At 35.4% G+C, this 27,329-nt stretch overlaps 1 protein-coding gene across 7 annotated transcripts in view; it reads right to left on the bottom strand.

Moving 5' to 3' along the window:
- LOC106784375 (zinc finger protein 608-like) overlaps positions 1 to 27,329 on the bottom strand; it is a 140,878-nt gene that overhangs the window by 50,775 nt on the left and 62,774 nt on the right. The window contains exons 1-2 of one of the 7 annotated variants that reach the window (XM_014743828.1): positions 23,145 to 23,500; positions 22,387 to 22,685 (exon numbers count right to left, since the gene is read on the bottom strand). The exons of 3 other annotated variants lie outside the window; for them this stretch is intronic. The gene's annotated coding sequence lies outside the window, so the exon portion shown is untranslated. Of the gene's footprint in view, positions 1 to 22,386; positions 22,686 to 22,720; positions 23,501 to 27,329 lie in introns of those variants that run through there. 3 more of the 7 variants (XM_014743825.1, XM_014743827.1, XM_014743829.1) reach the window with 3 other exon arrangements.

Raw genomic sequence — 27,329 nt, 5'->3', positions numbered from 1 at the left:
AAGAAAAAGAAAAAAAAATTTGCGTTATCAAAAAACAAAGTAAAGAAAAAAAAAAAAAGGGAAAAAAAAAAAAAAAAAAAAAAAAAAAAAAAAAAGGAAAGAAAAGAAAAACAAAAAGAAGATACGGGACATTTATTCGATCTTATTATGCACGCGATAAAAACGTTAGCCACCCCATTGTCGTTGATTATCCCATGATTGATTTTTATTTTTTTATTTATATTTGATTTTTTCTTTTCTTTTCTTTTCTTTTTTCCTCCCTCTTTTTGCCCCATCGATTTGATGTCTTTTACTTCGTTTCTGTCTCTCCGTTCTGGCTCCATCCATTTCTCTTTCAATATCTATAATAAAAAAAACCGGCCTCGTTTACCATATGCCCTCAAGCTGAGCAGTCCAATGCCTATAGCGCATATATAGGGTGCTTCAAAACAAAAATCTTTTCAACCGAATGGACTTGTTACAAAAAAACAAAAAACAAAAAAAAAACAAATGAAAAACCGAGAAAAAGAAAAGAGAATTTGTCTTTTAAAAATATAATATAGAGGTATATATACTCGATGAAAAAGAACAAAGTTTATTCAACGATCATTGAAATGTTTGACTAAATTTAAAGTTTAAAATTGTTGTGTGGTAGTTGAAAGAGTACTGGATTTTATAACGGCCTGTAGAAAACTACAGACGGCCAACTCGAATGATGACGATTCCGAAAGTCTGACAATGCGGCAGATGCTGTTCTCTTTTCTCTCTCTCTCTCTCCCTCTCTCTCTCTCTTCCTTCCTTTCTCTCTACTCTTTGACCCCCTTTCATCTGGACGGTTCGTTCTTTCGTGTCATCGTCGTTGTAAACAGGAGTTCGTACATACGTTCCATCTCGACAGCTTTCTCGAAAAGATCTTATAAGATACTCACGAGATATATATATATATATATATATATTATAATATATATATATTATAAGATACTCACGAGATATATATATATATGTGTGTGTGTATGAGAGAATTTATCCAATAAAAAAATCCATTTCAGTGGATTTGTTCCGAGTTTTCATTAACTAAACGTATAATTTTTGTAAAAGAGAAGATATACTAATAATAAACTATTAAGTTATCTTTGCAGTTATATCTCGATATAGAATGTATCACGTTATTATATTTTATTCATAAAATTGTACTTATCAAGAATTTTTCTTAATGGATTTATTTGGAAAATTGTTAAACATCAATTTGAATGAAATTGATAAGATATAATCATAAAATATTAAATAATTAACATTTCTTTGACGACGTACAAGGTAATTATTTCTTGGAAAAAAAAAAAAAAAAGAAAAAGTAAGAAAAAAATAACGAACCGTATACTTTATTAGACTTGTGAAGTATTTTTCTTGGACAGACAAATCTAAAATTGAGATGAGAATAAAATAAAGCATCCTAATATTTGGAGCAGGTTGTAAAAAAAATGAATGAAAGGAGGAATATTCTTGTTCTTTTTCGCAGACTTTCCGTCGTCGTCGTCGTTTCGCCGTTCTACGCTCGATAATTCCCATTGTTCTGGAGGGTTCTTGGATTTCGAGTGCGCCTACTTCGAGCCAACTTTTCGACCCTTATAGAATACTTCCGCGTCGGAGGGATATAACCGTTGGCATTGTGCAACCACCACTACTACATTATTATATACATATAAGACATAAATCTGTCGCTAGTTTGCAAATACATAACGGTAATTATATAATTACGCGAGTTGAGAGATTTATTCCCCCCGTGGTCGGGGAAGGAGGGTTACATACGCACACACACACATATATATGCACATACGCATATAGGAGGACGTAGGAAGTTATGCGGAAATAAAATAATCGATCTAAGATTTGCGAACAAAATGGAAAGTTTGCGTTAACAGTGATTCTTATCGAGTCGCGATAAAAATGAAAAAATAAAAAAGGTATAAATCGACGATGAAAGAAAACCATCTCCTGCTGCACTCTGCTGCAGCTGCAGCAACGATCGAGGATGGCGTAGACAACGGAGAGAAGGCGGTAACAATCGCGGAGCACTCGTCTAGAAAGGAAACAGGCTTTCGCCATTCCGCTTTCCATGATCGTTCAATTATTCAGTAGGGTGGGAGAGAGAAAGAGAGAGAGAGTACTCTCTCAACGATCCCCATTCGAATGACGGGATGACGTGGCAACCAGTCACGACGGACAAGTGTAATGGAATATTAACTTGACGTAATTTCTATTCAATTTCGGACATCGTACTAATACTTCACCGACCGCAATATATTACGTCCATTTATGAATCTAATGTGTCTTCCTCCTATATTTATGTACCGTTTAATAATTCTCATAAAATGTTGCACGTGTCTATCTAAATACTTATATACGTGTATACTCTCTCTTTCTCTTTCTCTCTCTATGAACGATGTTGAGAGATAAACAAATTTTTAAACAAACACAACTTCGAAAGAGTTTTCATAAAATAATACATACTATTTGAATATACTCGACGTATTTTCTCTCACAGGCAAAGATTAACGATCGAATTATTTTTGTTCGTAAAACGCAGAAACACGAAATGTTGAATCTTTCTTTCTCGTAGTCGCGATCTTTGTTCGCTTTGAGAAAAAATAAAAAATTCTGATTTCTCGACGAAAATAGCGAAAGCAAAAAAAGAGAGAGAAAGAGAGAAAGAGCAAAACTCGACGTACGCGTACACCAAACAAGATTCCACTTCCTCGCGGTATTTATTTTAAGAAAGCGCGGAAAGCAAGCGCCTACGCCGGCAGATCTGAGAGATTCACTCGGAGATTTGCCAAGTAACTTCAAAACTCGCGTTGCAACAGCATCATCGCCGTTAATAATCGTCGATGCCTTACTTTCCAACCTTAATCTTATTCCGATTTACCTTCTACCAAATTCATGGAAAAATCTTTCATTACAACTCTATATCATTTCTTTCTACAAATTATTAATCTTAATTATTATTTAAATTACTCATTAATGTTACTTTCTAATGATCAACTGTCTTAGTCACAATCAAATCTTATCTCACAAATATTATTTTATAAAGAAAAAACATTAATTTCTATTTTGATTTATAATTATAATAATAATAATTAGCTCGTGTTACGAAAAAGACGAATTAGAATTTTTCCAACACATGTAGACATATAGATTTACTATTACAGCCATTTTCTGTTTTACGTAAAAAATAATCTTCTAACGAGGTGATATTTAAAAATCCACGCAATTCTTTTGTTCGTACAAAGACCGTAAATACACGTTTGCAAGAACTAATTAGATCGACAGAAGACTTCTAATTGAAACAATGTTATAAAGACGTTAAACGTTACAAGTAGCAACGCATACTCGTGCAAGAAGTATCGATTAAAAAAAAGTACTATTCGCAAGAGCGTCCAAGTAGCAAGTTGGTCACGTTTTGACACGTTTTCCGCTCGTTTCGTTGGCACCAAGGCCACCACTACAATCTTCGCTCTACCTACTGTAAATGGACACAAAAAGAGAGAGAGAGAGAGAAAGAGAGATGGCCTGTTCGTTCAAGCTGCGAGGCCATGTCGTCGTTGCACAATCAACCAACCAACCAACCAACCAACCAACCAAACCAACCAACCAACCAACCAAGCACAACTGCTTTAGATGCCTCTCCTTCGTTCCTACAAATATTTATTTCCACGAATATGTTATCACACGGATGGATGAAAGGACACGGCGGTAAATTACGTCTCACGTATCTCTTATCTTTTCTTTTTCAAATGTTATCACTACTCTTTACATTTTTTTACCGTTATTTCTACAAATCTCAATGTCCAGTCTAACAAAAACATACTAACATGACAAGACTAAAAAAGATATGATACGAAGTCACTCAAATTTTATGTTAATTTTAATTCGCGTAACGCACACACACACACCTATATATATAGATAGATATGCGTATTTTAGAAAAGAGGTTTTAAATGAAAATAACAAAATCTATGAGATGGGTTGAAATAAATGTTTTGTCCGTTTCTTTATCTCTTCCTTTTTTTTTTTTTTTTTTAACTTACTATCCCCAAAAAAGAACACGTATGTATTACCACGGCGACGTTCGTCATCCGAGTCACAAAATTTATTTACATGTATGCATAACGTATATCATTTGAATAATTAGTAGAATAAAAACCAGAAGAAAAAGCGAAGTTCCGACATATACTTTCTTGGGTTTTACCATGAACAACGTTTTTCTACCGCACAGTTGGCCCCCCCCACCCCCCCCATCCTCTTTTGGCTTAACATTTACTTTCAACCGGTGGCACGTTGCGTGATACGAAATTACGAGAGGTAGGATGATAATTATTTTGCAGCTGTCACCTGACTCGGTGTAATGGGAAAAAGAAGAAAAAAGAAAGAAAAAAAAAGAGAGAGAGAGAGATAGAGATTATGCCGCAAGGTTCAGGAAAGAGAAAGGTGAATCCTCTTGAAAAATGAAATGATCGAAACGAGATCGAACAATTTTATACGTCGACTCGGTATATAATCGTGTATTAACTGATAAAGAGATTTAAGAAATTATAAGGGATTTAAAGGATTATAAAGGGAAGCTCTCTTTATCGAAGGCTTTACGCGCCCATTTTATGTTTTTTTTTTCGTGTTTTTTTCTTTATCTTCCCTCTTTCCATCCCTGTGGTCGGTCGTCTTCCATTTTTTTTTACGATCGCACCGCTTGAAAGTAAATTTCGCATTTCGCCAGTGTTCTCACCGCTTTCTTGTAAATTCGCATATTTACCGGCATTCTCGAATAAAAAAGAAAAAAAAAGTTAAGAGAGTGAGAGAAAGATTACTATAAAGATACAAGCATAAAAGAAGAAGCATAGCCTTGAAAACGTATTCGTTGTGAGCCGGTTTTGTGCTCCGATCGTTCTACAACCACCAAGCGTATAGCTGTATACTAAGTTTTTACAAACGTTATCATTATAACTCGTTACGATGCCAAATAATATACCGACAGTTGCATTCTAATACATTTTTAGAGTGTCTCTTTTCAACGCGTTCTTTATCTTTCTCTTTCTCTTTCTGTCTTACTCGTTAAGCGATAAACGTTACGTTGAAAACATGATTACATTATTCTCAAATACCACTGAGAATTATTTCCGCTGCTCATTCTGTAAGATTTATTTGTTTTTAAAATACACTACCTCGTAATTGCGAACATAATCATTAAACAATAACGATAACGATAACAAAATAAATATTTAATCGTACACGTAACATTTTTTAAATATTTGGTAGTAAAATGTGTGTGTTATGATAAAAATTCAATTAAACCTAGACAAAAGAAAGGGCAGAAAGTATGTGAAAAAAAAGGTTGTAGCATGTTTTGGACACTATAGATATTGGGTTTACTTTTCCTCTGTTTTGAAGCGTTTTAATACGGTGCATCGCAAAATGCATATACGTTGTATGCGAAATCTAAAGACATCGATGTTTTCATTTTTTCGATTTGGACAATAACTGTCATAATTACCAACATGAATATCCTTTTTTTTCTCCAGGAAAATGTTGAAAAATCGTACTGTGCGATAATAAACGTTGGAAAAGTTCTATAGCTAGCAAAATGAAAATCGTGCCAGCAACGATGCTCAATAATATCGTAATAAAAGCTCCACCCCTTCTATTTTTTTTCTTCTATTTCTCTTTCTCTCTCTCTCTCTCTCATTGGTGCATCGAAGGTGCGCACGCTCTCAAAGAACTTCAATCGCAAATTCATTAGAGCCCTCCAAGCCGAGCTATGGAAACTCATCGCGAGTTGATGAAAAGCGAAGTGGAAAGTAGTTCACCGAACAAACAGATCTGCTTGGCCCGCATTCGAGTTTCGCTTAGCCTTTCTCCGTTCCTCAACTCCGTTCCTCAACCCCGTTCCTCAACCCCGTTCCTCAACCCCGTTACTTTTCTTTCCCCCTTTCACCTTCTTTTACTTCCTCTTCTTCTTCTTCTATCTTCCTAACGCCAGTCGACCGATCACTGATAAAGCTTCTTCTCTACATCGAGATTCCTATTAAATGAAAAATATTCAAAGGATTTCTATCAGCCCCTTTTTCTCTCCATCTCCTCCTCTCTTGCCATTTCCAACCCCTCGTTTTTCCCGTTCCTTAAGAATTTCGGATAATCGAGAAGAAGATGAATTTATATTAGGAAATAATATATCCATCGAAGATACACGCCGAAAATGAATTGAATTTTATTTCTAAACGTTACACACATTCATCTAGAACGTTTATACAATTTTCAAAACTCATTATATTAATTTATCTATCTTATTCTAACGTCTGAATGATGAACATTTTTAATAAATAATTTAACACGATGGAGAGAAAGAGAGTTGGACTCGTTGTTGAGTTATCGTCTAATGATGAATAGTGGTCAAAGAAATTCGTACAAGACGCAAGACTTTGAAATATTTTGTTCCCGGCCGACAGTCTTTGAAGCTGTGCCAAAAACTCTTTCTCTCTCTCCCTCTCTATAGGGTGAGCAAAAAACTTTGGACCAATAAACAAAAGTCCAAAGGCGTTAAATCGGGTGACTTTAGGAGACCGAACTGAGTCATCGAGAATTATAACGCATAAACGACGACAACCGTCGTATCTTTGTCGGTAATTCTACGAACGCTTATAACTTTCCAATAAAGCATTTTCTTAACATAAGTTTCTCTTAGATTTCAGTCAAATAGATAGTATATAAAATTTAATCGTAAAGTTTTTGGACACTCCGTATATTATATACTAGATCGTTTGGACAGGGAACGGCAACATTCGAAGATCTTTCTTCTTCGAAGTATTCAGAATTATCTACTGGTAACGATCGGAGAAAACCTATAACCAACCAACGTCGGTTACTATCGATGCTGTCAACCCGTTCGAACTATGGACATGGCCATTGTCCATGTTACTAAACTAACTTTTACGAGTTCGACTCGATTTAACTTTGTCTCGATCCGTTCAACGTTGTTTACGGTTCTCTCTCTCTCTCTCTCTCTCTCTCTCTCTTTCTCTTTCTATCTCCCATAGATAGTCTACTTTATTTTGAGACATTACTTTTGTGCTAGGAAAATGCTAGGAAACTCAATGCGACATCGTGATTTTACAAGCCCCGAACTGCCGCCGCCGCCGCCGCCGACTATGACCGACGAGATTCTCGCCTTTTCCATTCCGATCGTTATCGTGTTTTTACTCGTGTACGCTGTCCTACTATGTTCCAAACACTGTTACCAGAGTGAGACATTTAAACTACCGACCATTTTTAAATTGCACGCTCTATCGCCTCCGTATATACGATGCATATATATGTTCGCTGAACCACGAATAATATGTTCAAATGACGATTATAAAAATTTCATTATCTATGCACTTATTATTATATAAATGGATATTTATAATTATCTATATGAAATAAATCAAATAAATGTATATACACAGTAAGTGGTGTGTAAATGCAAATACTTTAACGAGAGTTCAATTTTTGTACATTTATCCAATTAACGTAAGATTATATTTCTTCAAGGATAACAAATGTTTTCTTGCAATCAAATTTATGTATCATTTAGAAAATTGAATAATCCTAAAATAGAACATTGTTCGAGAGAGAGAAAGAGGGAGGGAGATAACAAGCTTACGAGGAGAGAAGAAAAATGTTGAAATAATTAAAAAAAAAAAAAAAAAAAAGAAAAAAAAAGAAAGAAAAAAGAAATAAGTTTCCATAGCGAGAGATCGAAGGATGGATGGATCGACGAGTTGCTCGCTCGGAAATAAACTCGAGGATAAAAAAGGATCGAGAAGAAAAGCTCTCGTTTCAGTAATTTAACGGAAGGGAAACAGTCTCGTCGTCTCGAACGAGTCCTCTATCGTCGATCTCAATTAATACCACCAGCCATCTAGTCGTGCGTGTGTGTGAGAGAGAGAGAGATAATCGATCGACGAGATTCCGATCGGTTTTAGCACGAAGCGATTGCGTGAAAGGAATCACCTTTTTCGATGCAAGTCACGATCGATCGTTCGTTCATTCGTTGGTTCGTTCCTTCGTTCCTTGGCGCTACAGCAACCGGTAAACTTCGAACGTCATCATTCTCATTCGATCGACGATGATACCGAATCTATTATTTTCTATCCAATCTGTCGTCTACCTAGTTTTAACTATTTTCTTTTCTTTTCTTTTCTTTTTTTTCTTCCAAAATTCTAACTGCCTTATCCTGGGTGTCGATCTTTCCATCTCTTCCTTTTTTTCTAATATCAACTATTTGTTATCTCTCTCTCTCTCTTTCTCTATGTTTCTTTCCGTCGAGATAAAAACGAAATTAATAAGAGAACGAGAGTCCACCTCTTTGGAGAAAATAAAAAAGGAGAGGAGTGGCTGAGAGGTCAAACGTTTGCCCTCGCGCAAAGGCGCAGCAGCTGCTGCGCCTATACGAATCCTTGTAATCTAATATTATAAAGCGCAAAACAATAACTTTTGATTTTTCTTCTTCATCGCGTTAAGATACTGCAAAGAGAGTTTTACATCTATCGATTTTCTTAATCTCCAATCGGAAGAAATTATAAATTCGAGGGTAATAATACGCGATCAAAATGAATTCGTAGTTGTAAAGTTTAATCATCGTATCGATAAGAAAGAAAGGAAAAAAAAGTAAAGATAGATAGATAGATAGAGACAAAAGGAGAAATCTAGAAATATTGCAAAACTGAGAAGAAGTTTTATTGACGGCGAGTAACGAAAGATAAGGAACTAAAAAGTGGATTTGTACGCCGACACCCAGGGGTCTTCGAGACGGCACCAGCACCAGCTAGAACCAGCACCAGTACCAGTACCAGCACCAGCAGCAGCAGCAGGAATTCCAGCATCATTGATCGCGAAAAAGCTTAAAGCCGGTTCGTGCCGAGCGTAGAAACACCTTGCTCTTCCTGCGGCTGCATTTTTAAGCACCTTTCACACACGGAACGAGATACGAATATATTATATTTAATCGAATGAACATTGCGCAAAAGATCTCTCATCGAGATTCTCGTGCTCAATTTAAAATCGTTTAAGGACACGTATAATTCGTCTAAAATAAATCTTTTGTTTAAAATAGGATAGAAAGGGAAGGAATTAACACGTCGAGGTCGATCATTAGACCGGATACTCACTCCGACGACTCCATAAAAAGAATTTAACATGCCGGAAGGCAAACTATGTTGGATACCTTGCTTTTTCGGTCAAGACTTTGTCTACGAGCATAGAACCTCTGCCTTTACATTTATGTGTGTCTCTCTCTTTGTGTACACGTGTGTGTGTGTAAGAAAGAAAGAAAGATATATGTAAGAGAATGAGCGAGCAAGAGAGACCAGTAGAAAGACGAATGGGATTGAAGCCAAGGGTAGCAGCCGTTGCTGTCGAGTAATGATCAGGGATTCTCAACTTTAAAGTAATCAAATTCACTCCTGTTCACGGTTATTTTCTTTGTTTTTTCAATATCTAAATAGATATTATTTTTTTAAAGCTGTAAGCATACGTTAAGCGATAACCATTTTCATAAATTCATATCAAGATTATTTTTTGTAAATATATTCATTTACAAATTTCTCTTTCACTTTCTTTCTTTTTATCGTGCATTATTGTACACGTAATATTGCCCCTCGTCTTCCTTCCTTCCTTCCTTCCTTAATTGCCTCCTTTCTTCCCTCACTAATAAAAGAAAAAGAGAGGAAAAGATTCATTCTTAACAAGCAACACATCGAAGCAAACTGTCCAACGGTTCTCATTCCACCGCTCGTAAAATATCGAATCGAATATCTTTTTACAAAATAACGATGAATCTAGGTGAAATGAAAAATATCAAATATTGTCTACGTATATTCATATATAAAAAGATACACAAGATAAGTAAATAAAATAGAACACACGCACACATACATTTAGGTGAAGCTTCGAGTGTACTTACTTCTTGAAGATAAATCGATCGAGAAATGAGAAACACTGGGTTTCCCCCCTCGTGTCTCCCTTGCCAACTACGGCGGCGAGCGCGCACCGATATAATTAGCGTGTTTAACTCTGATTTATAATGACACTGGAAACGCCTACTGTCCATGAGCCGTATCAACCGTAGAATCCACGTACGTGCGCGCAGTATGCATGTGTATGTATGTAGACAGTTAATATAAGCGCGTGCTCTACCCACCCCCCCCTTCCTCCTCCTCCTCCTCCTCGCCCGCTGGCCCTCCTCTCAATCTCCACTTCCCTCCTTCGTCTAATTCCTAATTATCGTTCCCAATTACGCTGACATGAGATACGCGAATAATCATTACACCAGATAACAATACCGATAAGATAGAAACGTAAACATTGCTTGTATTATATAAAGACAGATCTCGTACCCTTAATTCTCACGATTGAAAACGAGTCAACTTTTGATAAGATGTCCTGTCCCCCCACTCCTCCTCCTGCATATAGGGTGCTCAACACATTTTCAAAATCACTATTGGGTTGTTCGAGGGAGTCGTAAGAGTAATAATGCAACGCCAAAGAAAAAAAAAACAATTGTGAATGTGTTAAGTGAAAATGCATTTGGAAATATTTTCTTCTGGTAATAATTTCAATTAGAAAGATACGAGAAAAAAAAAACTAAATTACTTTTCCAACAGTGCTAATGATATAATGCAATTTTTTTTACGTATACAATTTGAATCGAGTCTAATACATAAATACTTTGCGATAAGATAATATAGAATAAGAAAATAATATGTAAATAAAATAATGCTAGAACAAAATAGTTGTTGTATTGTAATGCAACGATTCAACGAAAATAAATAAAATCACGTAAGTATTTATAAATGGAAAAAGATCAAATATTTTTCTATTTATTGATATACTTCTGCTATATTATATTTAACGATACAATTATTACTAAATAAACAAGCAATTATACGATTTTAATCGAGTCTAATAAGAAAAATCAATTCGAGTAGGAATTACTGGTATAAAAAAAAAATAAAAAATAAAAAAAAAAAAAAGAAAGAAAGAAAGAAAGAAGAAGAAATATACCGGGTGGTATATGTATTATTCTGACACGACTGTCGACAACAGTGAGGTAAAAAAAATAGTCGATTTTTTATCGCGCGAAAGATGGGGAGATATGAAGAAAGGGAGAAAAAGAGAATAAGAAAATAAAGGAAAAGTGATAAAGAGTAAGAACGGAAAAGAAAGAACGATAAATCTTCGTTGCGAGAAAGCACACCTGTTTCTTCGTCGCGTCGATAACAGGACGAAGAAGAAGAAGAAGAAGAGTGGGGTTGAAAGAAGAAGTAAAAGAAGGGGTGGAGGTGGAGGAGGAGGGGGAAGAATAAAGAGGAAGTAGAAGAGAAGAAGAAGAAGAAGAAGAAGGAAGAGGAAAGGAGAGACTTCTTGAAAGTCTCGTGCAAATAGTTACTCGGCTATGGACGCGGGTCGAGTTTATCGCGCATATATACCGGGTGTCCCGAGTAGATAGACTTTAATAGTCTCTCATTTATCGACTTTGCGTGGTCGCAAGATATAAGTGTATGTGGGCGATATATGGAGGAAAGTTTGCAACGAGCTTACGTCGTCGGAGGAATGACAAATCGGAAAGTTTAACTATGTTCGCGATATCGTAACGTCGACGGCGTTTCGTGAAAGATAATGTTGGATAACGGTTGAAATATGAGCTCTACGTTGCACCTCTAACCATTGCCAAAGTGAGGGAAAACAGAATGGGAGGGGAGGGGGAGGACGACCCGAAAGACATCGACGTTTTTATCTTTCTCTATCTCTCTTCTCTTATATAAATATATATAAATATAGATATCTCGGCAAATAGATATAATTTTATATATTATTTCGAAAATTATAATGCGCGAATTTTTCGTAATATTAAATAATAACGAAATTGTGGGAATTTCATTTGAAATGCTATCTTGAAAATTTTGAAATGCTGTACAAGCGATAAAATATACATTGTATAATGGTAAATCATATATAGATATATATCTTATAAGTTTGTTCGAAGAAGCTAATATTTACAGAGATATCGATACGACTCCGGGTTGATAGGAACCACCCCCAGTACATATATAATTCCGTCATACGTCAATTGGATTTTTTTCTTACAGGTAAAGACTCGTACAGACGATTCACGAGACTTCGTGTTAACCAACGATAACGTTTAATTCCATCAATGATTAATAGTCTTTCCTTTATCGATAAGGTAGTATTAAAATTACTTAAACGTTTTATTAGAATACAACTTCCTGAGAATATCTTTTTAAGATATCAGAATATTTATCCTTATACAAAGATTATTCCTTTTTTTCTCTCTCGTTCTTTTTTTATATTATTATATATAAATGGTTGCGCAACCTTATCTCGCTAATTATATATTTTAATCGGACGTTTCTACATCGAAGAAATATTATTTTTGATTGCTTAATAAAGATCCATCTATTTCTCCTTCTTCTTTTTCTTCTTGTTAGTTTTTTTACTCATTAAACAATTCGCTTCGCAGCAAAAATTCTTAATCTTTTTATTTTCTTTCCCCTCATATGGTTTCCCCGAACGGACATAATAATTTATCGAGTTTCTTCTTCTTCTTCTTCACGGTGGACTTAAATAATCTACTAACGCGTCCTTTCCAAATGTCCAACCTTTGTCGGCGCTAATTTCTCTCTTTAATGTCCTCCTCTCTAATCATTAGTTTCTCATTAGGCGTACAACACACAACAGAATAATTATTCTTCGAGCTATTTCTCGACTGTTTTTCTCTCTAGCATGAAATTTGTCGATAGGACAATACAGTTATTGTTCGTCGAATAGAGTTACGTAAAGTTTTGAACGATCGGAGTTTGTAAAAAAAAGGAAAAAAAAATTCTTCTCACGACTAGACTCGAGAGTTGGTGGCGATAAACGAAGATCATAAATGTGATTAGGCTAGTTGGGACGGATACAGTGTGAAATGAAAGAGAGATAGAGGAAAGAGAGATTCTAATCGCCGTTAGGTGGCCTTCTTGTTTGGATTCAATTACTCGTCACGCTCGGAGAACAAAATGCGTGCACGAACAATGCCGAGGAGAGAAGAATCGAATGGCTCGCTCGTAGCACGTAATACCTACTCGTGCTTCTCAACAGCACGTTTCTTTTTCCTTTTCTTTCTCTCTCTTTCTCTCTCTCTATCTCTTGGTTGGTGCGACGCACATTTCAAACTCGTTCCTCGGTTCGCCAAAAAGGAACGTTCAAAACGATAAGCATCGCTCTCTCTCCCTTCTCCAAGTCTACACGCTCGATTTCTAATCTTTTCTAACGTTTTTAACCTTTCATCTAATGATGTGCAAATTATACGTTATTATCATCGACTTCTCACGTAATAATAATAATACCTTTATTAAATAATACATTTCTTTTTTTCATATTTGCTATAATTTTCTAACGAGAATGGAAAATTTCACTGTTCTAATTTCTTAATTGGGTGTGTGTATGTGTTTGTGCGTTACATTGTAACAATGATCTAGGTTAAGGTAACGTAATAAAATTTGACAAAATACTATCTATCGTAGTAATGAAAAATTTGCCTATTCTCAATTGTAAAGTATAAAGGAAAAATTTCTAAAATTTATTATCATCTTTGATATCATTTTAATTTGAACATTTATTGGTGTCGATGTATCCGAGTTAAGGAATATCATTACACCGTAGGGTGTTCAATGCACTTTATATGCACCGTTGGCGCATACGTACACACAACACACGCCAGACTCAACGTCCGTTTTCCTGTCACGCGATTTTCCTCGCTTTAACGTCTTTAAATAATTTTATATTGTAGATAAAAAAAAAGAGAGAGAAAAAAATACAACTCACCCGTTTGACTCATTAACGCGTTTGATTGTTTGAATAAATCGTTTCTCTAAAAGTAAAAGTAAAAGTACAATTTGAATGAAGGAACAAAAAAGAAAGAAAGAAAGAACACGTACCAACTAATTTTCTATTTCTATTAACGTAACATCAAACGCTATTAGATACTATAGGCTCGACTCTCATTACGATCTTACTCTCTGGCACAGTTTCCACCAACTTTAAGACTTATTGCGTTTCCTTGGCAAACTACATTGCCAGCTCCGATACTGCCAATACTCTTATACAATTTGTTGACGAGACCATTAAGAAGAGAATACTTGCCAAAGAGCCGTTTCTTTCTTACGAGGTGCGATAACGAAAATATAAGACCTATACTTATTTTCAATGTAAATTTGTACCTACGAAAAACTTTGTACGCGTACAATTTTGGCACGGTGACTAATGTTTGATCAATGATTTTGACATATGTGACAAATTTTTATCAAAGAATAAACCATCAAAAATAAAATCAAATCAAAATGAAATCAAATAGAACAGAAAGATCAATTTGTTTGACCGATGGGGACTGAAGAAATTTGTAAAAGAATCAAATATAAAGATAGAAATAGAACGTAAAGGAGAGGAGTTAGTTCCGTGGATGGAAGGGGAAAACACGAGGATGTACATATGAAAGAAGTGACAAACGAAGTTTACAAAAGTCACTAAAGTAAGAGGGTGAGAGTCGAGCTAAAGTAAATATTCCTCTTTCTCTTCGTCATATTGTGGTAGTAGTAGTCGTCGTCGCAGTACTTGCAAACGAAACGACCAACCTAGCTGTCTCCCCCTCTTCCAACGTGAGTCCCATTTCCGGTGGAGGGTTCCTCGAACGAGAAGAACCACCGAGAAGAGCAAGCGAGCGTGCAATGCAACATCGAAGAGCTATTTGTAATCGTTAACTAACGGATAGAGTTACTACACGTTCATTAATTCGAAAGAATCACTGTCTTTCCTTTTTCGATCGATCGATCGGTAGCCCGCTGATCTTCGAATTAAACTCTCTCCCCGTCTATCTTTCTTTTTCTCTCTTAATTAACTTATTCATTAGCGAAATAGAAACAAAATATATCTTTAGAAATTCAATCATCTAATCTATTAAATACAACTCTTCCTAGGAGCGTTCCCCTTCTTCCTGTTTAATTAAGTAATTAATTAGTGAAAAAAAAAACACAACAAGAAAATACATCTCTTTAGATATATGAATCCGACCGATAAATTGCCAAGTGTGTGGTGATCGTTGAATTCGTTAAACTATTGCTATTAGACGATCCTTTTTTTTCTATCTTAATTAATGTATTCATTAGCGAATGAGATAAAAGAGAAATGGAAAATTCGATCACTTAACTTCGTGAAATAATTTTCGCTACGTGTGTTCATATTTTTTTTTTCAATTAATTAGATAATTAATTAGTCGCAAAAGAAAATAAAAAGAAAAGCAAGAAAAAATAAAAGGAGATAAATTTAGAAAAAAGTGAAGCAAACGATTCGCGTTATCATAGTTTATTTTCTTCTAAAATATAAATTAAATATAAATATTATCATGTTATATAATAATTGTTCGCATTATCACGAATTCAAAGTTTCTTTTTAATGTAATTTCTACTAATTGATTAATTAAAATAATAAAAAGTAATGCAAACAGAGATAAATTATACGAGCGATAAGTTTGAAAGTATTCAATCGAGCGTTTATAATGTAATTCGTTATCATAGTTTAGAATTTCTTACAAGTGGAATTCGATTGAACGTAAAAATAGCATCGTTAAAGAACTATCGGTAATTTAACTTGTTCACTTTTCTCGATCTAATTCCAATCGAAAATGATTTTCTCCTGGTTAAAAAGCGATAAACGTAGTTTCGAAGTGAAGCGTTGACTTAACTTTTTAACAATATATATGGTAAATTGGTTTTTGTTTTTTCGTACTGGTCACCCATCCCCATTTTACTAATCGTTCCCATGTTGCTAGACTTCTGTGATCTGACGGAAATATTAGTGGTAATTCAACGTGACTAGACTGTTCAGTTAAGTGTTTCCTAATACACATATATAAATTATTCTAACAATAAATAATACTAATTAATTACTATTAAATACAAATTAAGTGGTTAACATAAAACTTAAAAAAATATGTAATCGTTTAAATAATTATGCGAGACGTTTAATTGATAACCGGCTCGCACGTATCATCGTGCAATGTTGCAAGACGACGGGAAAAATATCGTCGAGAAAATGGAAAATTCCCCCAAGGCGGACGATACGAATAAAAACATAATCGTGTGCGGATTATATTACCCTTTTAAATTCAAATGCGTTGAAACGATTAATTTTTTATCTCGATTTCTCGACATATAAAATTGATTTATTATTATAATCATTATCATCATCATCATCCATAAGTTAAGATAACTCAACTTATTATAAGGGTCAAATTAGAAACATAATGATAAAATAATGGTTTACGAATATGCTACTGTGCGTATATCGATCGAATGGCACATTAGGATCGATTGTATTGGATTAAGGCGAAAGCCTGTTAATTAATGGAGCGCATTGGCCCTTCGATTAGTTGAGAGCAAGTTTCGAGCAGACCAGACCAAACCAGACCAGACCAGACCGGGCCAGGCCAGACCTGGGTTCTCTCGTCTCGTCTCGTCGTTCGTTATACGTTCGTTATACGTTGACGCCCACAACCTCTCCTCCCACGCAATCATGCATGAAACGCACCGTTTCTATCGAGATATCAAAGTATATCAAATCGACCGATAACACATATTTTTTTTTCATCAATCAATTCATTAACACTTAAACTACGACTTCAACTGGACCGATGCAACTGCAATTACAATTAATTGTGTGCAAATGAAATTGCAATACATTACGAGATATTTAACATTACTTGACGGGGAAACAAAATTAGGAAAAGGAAGTAACCCAAATGAGGAAAAGAAAGTAAAATAGGAAGTGTACTTTTCTTTTCATAATTTCGACAAATTAACGAGGTCTATTGTTTCATCGTACATAACTGTGTGGTATGTCACATATAAAATACATATGTATCTATGCATATTTATATACATGTACATATTACTAACGCGTCAAGTGTGCACGATAGTATCGACGGCAAATGTGTTATTAAACGCACGATGCGCTAAAATCATGTATGCGGCTTAAGCACGACGGAATGCCGATGTAATTAAATTCGATAACTTTATCACGGTATTCGATTAATGCCATACGATACGATATTACGTTAGCTTGCCGAGAAGAGATAAAATGTAATTATAAAACGGTCCTGGCAGTGTCGAACACTGTCATGTTACTACAATATATATTGTATTCGTGCATTCATATATGCATATAAGTATACGTACACGTGTGTATGCGAGTATATGACAACGTGTATACGCATTTATATGTAGTATGTGCTAACGCGACGAGTAGTAACGAGTGGAGACAAAAAATGGATGAGAAAAAAAGAGGTGGACGCGCGATCGGTGTACCAAAAAAAAAAAAAAGAAAAAAAACAACCGGGGGGGAAATAAAAAAAAAGAGAAATAGAAGAGTTGAGTAAGTGAGAGGAAGAGAGGGAGAAAAGGCGATGGAAAAATCGAGAGGGAAAAAGCCGAGAGACAAACGCGATGTGAAATTTTCCTACCTTCGAGCGATGCGTTTTTCAGAAATTAAGAGGGGGTCGGGGGAGAAGAAAATAAAAAAAATAAAAAAGAGAAAGATAGAGAGAGAGAGAGAGAAAATACGAACAATAGAAGAACGAAATTGATAGAACAAGCACGTACAAGATAGATATATGTATGTCATCGTTTATATTTCTGTGTTACATATGTATGCTCGTTTTGAAAGCGAACAAATGCGGTGCTACGGAAAAATCATTTTTCGAAAATAAAGAATTCGTATAAACTCTCTTTGGAAAAAAATAATTTATATTCAACGTTCGAGGTTTTGCGTTAATGAATAAATGAATTAATGAATATATTACGAAGGTGTGTTTATGAGAATGAAATAAAAAATAATCCTTAAGGTGAAAAAAATGAGAGAGAAAAGAAAACAGCAAGAAAAAGAAAGAAATTTACGATGATCTCTACTACAAGAATATTCTGCGAACAGCTGACGGGACTCACTCGTAATGGTTCTTTCCTCTCGTTAACTCGAGCCACGCACAAAGGCACGCTTATCTCTTTCTCTCTCTTTCTTTATCTTTATCTGTTTCTTTTTCTGTTCGTTCTTCGAAGAGACGAACCATGCAACACGTACGCATATGCATCGAGCGCGAATCCGCTGTGAAGGAAAAAAAAAAAAGAAAAAAGGAAATAAGAGAAAAAATTACACGATATTTTCCTTGTAAAAAATAAAGGATAAAAGGAAGAAGAAAGAAAAAAAAAAAATATATATATATATATATATATATACACACATAGACATATAAATCGTTCAAAATGATACGAGGAAAGAAACGATTACGCCGATAAAAATATTATCTTTGTAAATACTAATTATATATTTATACATCTATTAAAGGATTGAATAAAAATATATAAACAACGTTTTATTTGTAGATGCATTAGCAAACAGTTAATATCAATAATAAGTGAGTTAATGATTTGCTCCAAGTTTATCCTACTATCTCGTATCTTACAACATTGAATTGATATTAGAAATAAAACGAATAAAAATTGTGTAATATTTAGCGGAACATTTTTAAAATATTCCGACGTACATTTTTAAAACTACTGATATGGAATATAATATTATACAGGTACAGAGTACGAATATTTGTTTTAAAAAGAAATTATATGAAAAAGTTATATATTCTGTTGTTAACGCATCAAAGGATTTAAAAAAAAAAAAAAAAAAAAGGAGACACGAAGTTAATAAATTCGTTCGTACGGAAACGTCAAGGAGTGCATTCGTGCATGCTTTCTCTTCTCTCTGCTCTCTCTTTCTCTCTCTCTCCTCTTTCTTTCTCCCTTTTCCTTCCTGCTCTTGAAGACCAGCCATTAGTTGCTCGCCCATGTAGGAACGCAAGAGCGTACCAGATCCGATCGTTTTTCCTGATATTTTCTCAGTGAATTTATAGCAGCTAAAATAATAACGCTCGTCATCGGCCTTCTCTTTCCCCCCCCCCCTCCTTTCTTCTTCTCCACCACCTTGTTGTTGTTTTCTTTTATCGCTTACTACATTATCGTTGACTCTACTACAACGGGGCTTGTTTACGGAACGCCGGACGCACGAAAAAACCATTAAAAGGTCATAAGTCACTATTACGTGTGATTTCGTTCGAAACAAAGGGAAACTTTTGTTGCACCTGGACGAGTTTTGTTAGATAATATTTATTTTTATACTCGATTGCGATCGATAAGAAATTTTGACGAGTAATTTCTTATATAATTGTTCGAAATATCTTTCAATATATCGTAATAAAATTAGGAGGGCGGGTTGAAAAGTTTTGAGCCTTAACAATAACAATACAAAAAAATTTTTAATCGTAAACGTGGAATATGATTTAATACGATAAAATGTTTCCATATAAAATAGATCGATTTATCATACAAATTTCCAAGCTTTATTCTCGAATAGAGCTAATAAAAAAGAAAGAAAGAAAAAAAGAAAGAAAGAAAGGAAGGAAGGGAGATAAGTGGGTGGAACAAGTATTGACGAAAGCACGCACGTTAGCGTGACACTCGCGATAGTCGTTTCCGCTTCACGGAAATCGTTCGATCCTATTAATCTCAACAATAAGAGCTTGCTTGATACTTAGAAGAACATGCCAGGGACGAGAAATTTCAAAAATGTCCAAAGTAGATAAGAAAATAGAGCGAGAGATTAAAAGAGAAGAATCGATTGAAGAAAAAAGAATGTAAATTAAAAAGTAATAAAAAAAAAAAAAAAGAAATAAAGAAAAAAGAAAGAAATAGAAACATGTTTCGCGGTGGAATTCGTTCCAAGTAATTATCCTCCTTTGAAATAATCGTCGAATGACTCGAATAACTTCGCTTTTCAACGCTGTATGCATGCATACATATCTAAAGACCTAAGGAAAAAAATAACGATCTATAATTCAACGATGTCGACTTTATCGTCATTTATATCGCTAAAAAAGAATGCATCTTATATATATATATATATATATATATATATACCATGTGTTTCTAATATATGGAACCCCACTTCAGGAATGAACTGGGGGACACAAAAGAAACAACGAAAAAAGTTTGTATAGACATGTCTTCTATTTGGCCTTGCTTCAAAGTTATAACCACTTTAGTGTTTCGATAATCCGCGATAACTTATCTTCGTAGTTAGTGCTCGAAATGATCATCTACGGGTTTTCATTTCTAAACAATGCTTTATGTCTTGTGGATATTCTCTTGTACTTGTTTAATTAAATTTAGTCGTTCCAATTTCAATTATTCGTTGCCAATTATTTTCTTACAAGTATTTCATTATTTCCTATATATCGTATGTTAAAAGTTATAAGTACTTAATTAAGATTTTAACTTTTGGAGTCGCTTGAAAACAATTATACGTTCGACACTAATTTTCAGCATTACAGAATTTCGAGCACGTATACGAGACATATGTAGCTGTTCGAATGAAAGAATTTCAGAAGTGGGGGGGAGAGAGGAGGAGGAGAGATAGGAAAAGGAGAAAAAAAAAAGGAGGAAGGAAAAACGGAGGATAAGCATTAGAGCCTATTAGGTTGAACACAACGAGCGCTACGATTAGACGTGTAAACTGGCTTAGGCACTGCAATTTGCCTTGCACATAGAGAAAGCTTTTACCGCTTCGACGTAGCCCTCTCCTTTATCCTTCTCAGCAGACCGTTGTGTGTATCCATAAACGTTATGGCCTTTTAAGAAAGCGTCGACTGGAAAGAACCCATATTACTACTTTCCAACTAAAAAAAAAAAGGAAAAAAAAAGAAAAAAAAGCTAAAGATTAGTGACCACCGCCGCCGGCATAGTAGTCAAACGAAAAATAGTTTGTCCATAGTTTTCTCGACACCCGTAACAAGACGAACGAAACAAAAATTAAATCACATCTTGTGTATTATTTATTCAGAGAATTATTGATTGATACTATTCGATTACCCGATAGAATTGATGATGTCTCTTCTCCTTTGTAACGTCAAAAATTTTATTCATTGCACCAACCCAGTATCTTAAGTAACACCTAATAACAACGTCATGTTGATTGTAAAGATTACGTTGTAAAACAGACTATATTTTTTCTCTTCCCTTTTTCTTTTTTCTTGTTTATATATTCTCAAAAACACAAGTAACGATAAATAAAGATGAAAGAGAGAGAGAGAGAGAGAGAGTTGTATAGCAGACGGTTGGTTAACAAGCATAAATCATGCAGGACGAACACACGCTGCGGTACGAGTAAAATCAGCGAGAAACATCACGGCGACTTGTGATTTATACATCTTAAACGCCCCCTATAAACTTTTCAACCAAGTTATTCCTTTGATCATTAATTTGTATTAACAAAAAGGGAAAATAAAAAAGAAATATCTCGATACCGTCAATCGACGAAATATTCGTGTAAAACGACCATTTGAACGAGACAGAAAGAAAGAAAAGAAAAGAAAAGAAAAGAAAAAAAAAGAAATACTGTCGTGACTCGATAACGGTTCGTTCCTGTTCTTCCGAAAATAGCGCGCATTTAGATGCACTTTTGCAACATTCATCATTAGCATCATTTTTTTCCCTAATAGTAATAATGCAATAAATCAAATTAATTATATTTAAACTGTACGCAAAAGTAAAAGGGTATATAACTTCCTTTCTCTTTACGCGTTACTTCCGTAAAAAGAGGAAAAGGAAAAAGAAGAAAAAAAACAAGAAAAAAGGGAACAACAATGTCGGCAAGTTAAGTTGCATCTTATCGCTCGAGCGTGCTAACTCGCACGCCGTTCGATTTACTAACGACTAACGGCTCGTTCTCGTAAGACTCGTCGGCACGTAGTCACAATACCTCGTGCAGGTCGATAAATAATCCGGGCAGCTCCACTGCTGCTCACTCCCCTTACACGCTCCCCAACACACAACCAAGACTCGATTCTCGCACACAATCCTACTATACATGCGCTTACTACCATCACATTTACACACAAATATATAACCAACACATGGAGAAGAGAGAGAGAACACGTTTATCCTTTGTCCCACGCGGAGATCGACGTCCGAAGGAGAAGGCACTGAAGGAGGAGAAGGAGGAGGAGGAGGAGGAGAAGAAGAAGAGAGAGGAAGAGGAACAAGAACAGGGAAGAAATGAATGTATGATTTATGTATAAATATATGAATATGTGAGTAGAAAAAGAGAAATACAAAAAATCAACAGCCGTTATTTTTTTTCTCGAATCGTTTATAAACGATAAAATATATATATATATATATATTTGTTGGAATGTATATTCGTAAAGTAAAATAAAAACATACTTACAACAAAAAATCATCGTCGAAATTCCAAATTTTGTTTCTAGCTTTTCTCGTGTAGATAGTAGTTATAATACGTATAGTCCGATCGAAGAAAGGTACACAAGTGTGACTACACAAACACAGGAGCCACATATACACGTTAAAGCATCGAAGGATCTTTCTCAGCAGATAAAACGTAGAAATTCCGGGTATTTTACTTGGCGTAGAGTAAAAAAAGGACGGAAATACGAAAGTAACAACAGTAGCAGAAAGACGATGGTTGAAGTTGTAACGGTAACGAAGAAACGACGACGACAGTAACAACTATTAACAATGAAAAAAATATTCAACGCACTTACACTTCACGCGGTACTCGCAAAAGCGGCATGGCCGACCAGCATCACTAACACACGTAAAATCGGTCGCACGTACGACGTGGCACGACGCGATACACACACACGCGAACCTGCTGCATCGTCGCCGAGCGTTCGACGAGCCGAAACGAGACGAGTGGGCCCGAACGACACCGACCAACAGACAGAGATAGAAAGAGATAGAAAGAGATAGAGAAAGAGAGAAAGAGAGAAAGAGAGAGAGAGAGAAAGAGAAAGACAGATAGAAGAAACGGGAGCTATGGAGAGAAGATACAGGGGCACACGCACACACGAAGAAAGATATTAAGAGAAAGAGAGAAAGATAAAGACAGCAAGCTCTCGTCAGAGCATATACACGTCACGCACACTATTACAATATCAAGCTTGGGAAGCTCATCGATGCACTCACTCTTTTTTTATTTCCTTTCTTTCTTCGTTTCCTTTTTCGTTGACCGACTAATTAACCGTCGTCCGTTTTTCACTTCTTCTTCCTCTTCTTCTTCTTCTTCTTCTTCTTTAAAAATGTTACGCGACACGAGTTAACTGTATAGGTAAAACTACGTAGTCGATAGCGCCGGTCTATCGCGAGCCACGAAAATCGTTCTCTATGATGTGTTATGTATGTGTGTATATGTGTGTGTGTGTTGTGTATACGCGTGTATGTGATGTGTGACATATATATATCCTCATTCACTACACTTCACATCGCATGGTACCGGCTCGGGCGCTTGACGCTTACTGAGCCAACGCTATCCCTTCCCTTCGGCCAACCGGTGCTACGGCCGGCAGGCCCCCCTCTTTCCCCACTTCCCCTACCACCATCGCTACCTACACGCTACTTCTGCTGCTGCTGCTGCTGCTGCCGCCGCTGCTGTCGCTGCCGCCATTTCCTCCAACTCCCCTCCGCCCTACCCCCCTCATTCCACCACCACCACCGTCACCTCCGTATCCGTCCTCTAACACCGCGTTACTACTCTTTTCTACTCTCCTCTGCCAGTCACGCTCGGTCGCTCTGAATACCCTTGTCCTTCTTCACTTCGTTCGTTCGTTCGTTAGTTCATAACGTTCTTCGTTCTGCATCACCAAGTGTCAGGCATACAATAATATTCTCGATTATCTCTTCCGAAAACTGATTGAACGGCTCAAAATGATTTATGACGAACACTTATAACCAAGGAACAGTTTCCATAAAAAAAAAAATGTTAATAAATTGAAATCGATTTTTACGTTCGGTTGTCATTGATCCAAAGTATTTCCAACGAAACGGCAAAGTAGGAAACGTTGGAGCTTTGCTACTACCTTGGAATTACCACGTAACGATAATTCATAATCGCGCCGGCTTTAAACCAAGCGGCAGACGGGAAAAGAGTTTTAAAACTCGAGTCCGACTTTAAGTGCTTGGTAGAAGAGGGATTATCCTCGGGACTATGAATAAACTCTTTCTATCTCTCTTTCCCTTTCCGTAGCTAGCACGGATAGAATATAACGGATAGAACTAATATTGCAAGGATGAATTCCAAGAGTGGTGTAGTAGAGAAATGAGACCCCCCGCCGCCCGCCGCTCGTCCTACTTTTTTTTCTTCCTTCCTTCTCTTTTTTTAAAAACTTTTTACGTTTATTAACTGCGCCAGGTAAGAGAAGAAACAAGAAAGAAAGGTTCGCAAACAATGTCAGGAAATATAATAAGAAGTGACAAGTACTATTTTATGTTCCATCCTTTCAACGAAGGAATTATGATTACTGCCAGTAGCAACAATGCATTCTGATCTTTCCTGGATATTACCGCTGGGTCGATTAAAAGAACAATTAAATTATGACTGGCTTTGCAATATTAAGCCGATGAAGTAGGAAGTTAGGGTGAACCAAGAATATAAGTTATTTACATACGATTCTTAAGTCCGTTTTTTCTTTATATTTTAACTCGAATTCCTGTTCAATGTTAACACAGTCGATGCATATGTACATATGCATTTATAATGTTTATCAACATTTGTTACACGTGATCGATAACGTAGGAACCTGTAATGCAAAATCTTATCTTTGTTTTTTCTTTTTTTTTTTCATTTTTTTATGTTCGGTTGAACACACACACACACACACACACATTTCAAAAGTTATTTATATGATTTTAAAAGCGTGACCAGACATTTCATTTCCCTTGAATAAAAATAATAAATAATAAAGATAAAAAGAAGGATAAATAAAAAAAAAATATATATATATATAAAGAAAAAAGAAACGAGAGGACACGAAAAGCCTCGGTGCTCTTAAAGGCGTATGAATTATTTAAAGAGACGCGAGTGAGCGAGCGATGATATATGCACGCTATAAAAGTGAACTATCCTGACAGTCCGTTCTCGTGGATTATAAAATTTGATTTTTAAATAAACGACGAATTATATAGAATCCAAGCCGTATAAATATTTATACTGACGGTGAAGCTGACGTCGACGCACAGACGCCGGTACCATGTACCGGGGCAGGGGCGGGAGGGAGCGGGGGNGGGGGGGGACTAGCAGCAACAACACGCGTGTATATTTTTACGTACATCTCTCATTCGCGATGCACATATCTGCTGCGTCTACGTGAATTTTCCTCTTTCCTCTCTTTTATTCCGTTCTCGTTTATATTTGAAAAAGTTGCAAAAGTTACTCCGATCGTAAGAATAAGAAAAATTCTAACATGATGTTTCTTCGTTTACTCGTACTTGATGTTGGCTCTTTCTCGCTCGATCGAGTTTCCCAACAAGAATTTTCTTTTGAAAGATTCAAATCATGCCAAATCGAATAGAAATAAACTGTCGATTCTAAGAATTTCAACTATTTTCTTTCTATCGTTCGTTCGTTCGTTCGTTCGTTCTTTCTTTCTTTCTTTCTTTCTTTTTTTTTTATACCCTTTCATTCGTAAAACGAGTGTAATATAAAATAGAGAAAACGAAAAATAGATATCGATTCTAGTAAAAGTAAAATAAAAATACGAAACAAATGAATAGATATAAGAAGATAAAATAAAAAAATAAAAAGACGTTTTATCCTCTATCTCTTCCCGTTTTGTTATAAAGCTTTTAATCGTTTGCAAACTTCCTATTGAACTTTATCATCTTTCAATCTTCTTTTCCTTTCCTTCTTCTTTTCTGCCCCCAAAGATACGAAAAAAAAATACAGAAAATACAAAGGTTATCTTCTTGAGCTTCCTAACGAAGTTTATAATCGATTAAACTCTTCAGGAACGATTCCTTTCAATTTTTTTTTGTCAGAGTCTTAACAAGATAACGTAGTTTTTTTTTTAAACAAGTATATATATACTTTTTTATTCTTCCTTAAAATGAATATAAAAAATATTCAAATGTAGGAGAAAAATTGTGGAATAAATAATGAAAAAATATTGTTAGATATTAAAACTTTCTAAAATTCGACTCATTCGTATATAAATATGTAATATAATGAGATAGATAACAAATCATGATATTTAACATTTCATTTTAGTCTTTAAATTAATATACGTGTATCAACTATTAAGAAGTATATACTCCTAAAAGAAATAAAAAAAGAGAGAAAGAGGAAACTGCACGTTAGGAACATTAATGTTCATCGGTAAACAAATCCAAGTTTCCTACTCTCTTCTCCTTTGAACTCTCCTTTTCTCTTTTCTTCTTCTACTACTTCTTCATTCACAAACGTAGAAAGAAATTCATATACATGAAAAGAGGAAAGTGTGAACGTGTCGGAGGAAACACGGAAGTTCGTAGTTGGCGCACGTATTTGGAACTTGAAAAATATATCTGGGCTCTGATCCCAGCTTTTCGACGCGACGTACCTAAAGGAAATGAAAATGCGTTTGTTCCTTTCTACGATCCGCTACTTTTCCTGAAACGTGCGTGTACATATATAATATTTCCTTTCTTTTTTTCTTTCTTTATTTCCTCGGCCCTGTGATTTATCACTTTATTTGTTTATAAATTGCAATAATGCTGAAAGAATAAATAATATATTGAATCGAGTCAAAAGTTTAACAAACATTATAAATAACTATAAATATGCACACACATATATATATAAAATAGGTATCAGATAAGAAATAAATAAAAGAAACATCGATAAAGCTTTTAGCACTTAGTACGATTACGCATCATCTATTTTGAAGTTAAAAAATGTAATCGACATAGTGTGCGATTTAGCGATTAAAACGCAACAACTCGTTGGAAAGATAATCGTGAAGAGGGAATAATAAAGAAACGAACGCGCGTGTTCTACGCCGTTTCGCGCATCCGTCTTAATCGTCAGCACTAACTTTCACGTCCCATAAAGAAAGAGACGTATAAAGTCTCGTATTATCTCCATATATTATCGCGCGTACACACGAATATAGCACTCGCGTACACACACATATATATATAGGTACACTTTTTATCGTGCAATCGTATCACTCTCTCTTTCTCTCTTTCTCTCTGTGACGAAACCACGTTTGAGTCGTGTAAAACTCGCTCTTATCTATTTAAATGTCCCACGCATAGCGTTGAAAGAGAGACACGAGAATAATAATAAAAAGAAAAAAGACCAAAAAAAAGAAAAAAGAGAGATATTGCTCTTTGGAC

The sequence above is a fragment of the Polistes canadensis genome, unplaced genomic scaffold (assembly GCF_001313835.1).
Source record: "Polistes canadensis isolate GaletaPanama2010 unplaced genomic scaffold, ASM131383v1 scaffold_34, whole genome shotgun sequence".
In the NCBI taxonomy this organism is placed as follows: Eukaryota; Metazoa; Arthropoda; class Insecta; order Hymenoptera; family Vespidae; genus Polistes; species Polistes canadensis.
Note: the sequence above shows the minus strand (reverse complement) of the source record. Positions and strands in the feature narration are given on the sequence as shown.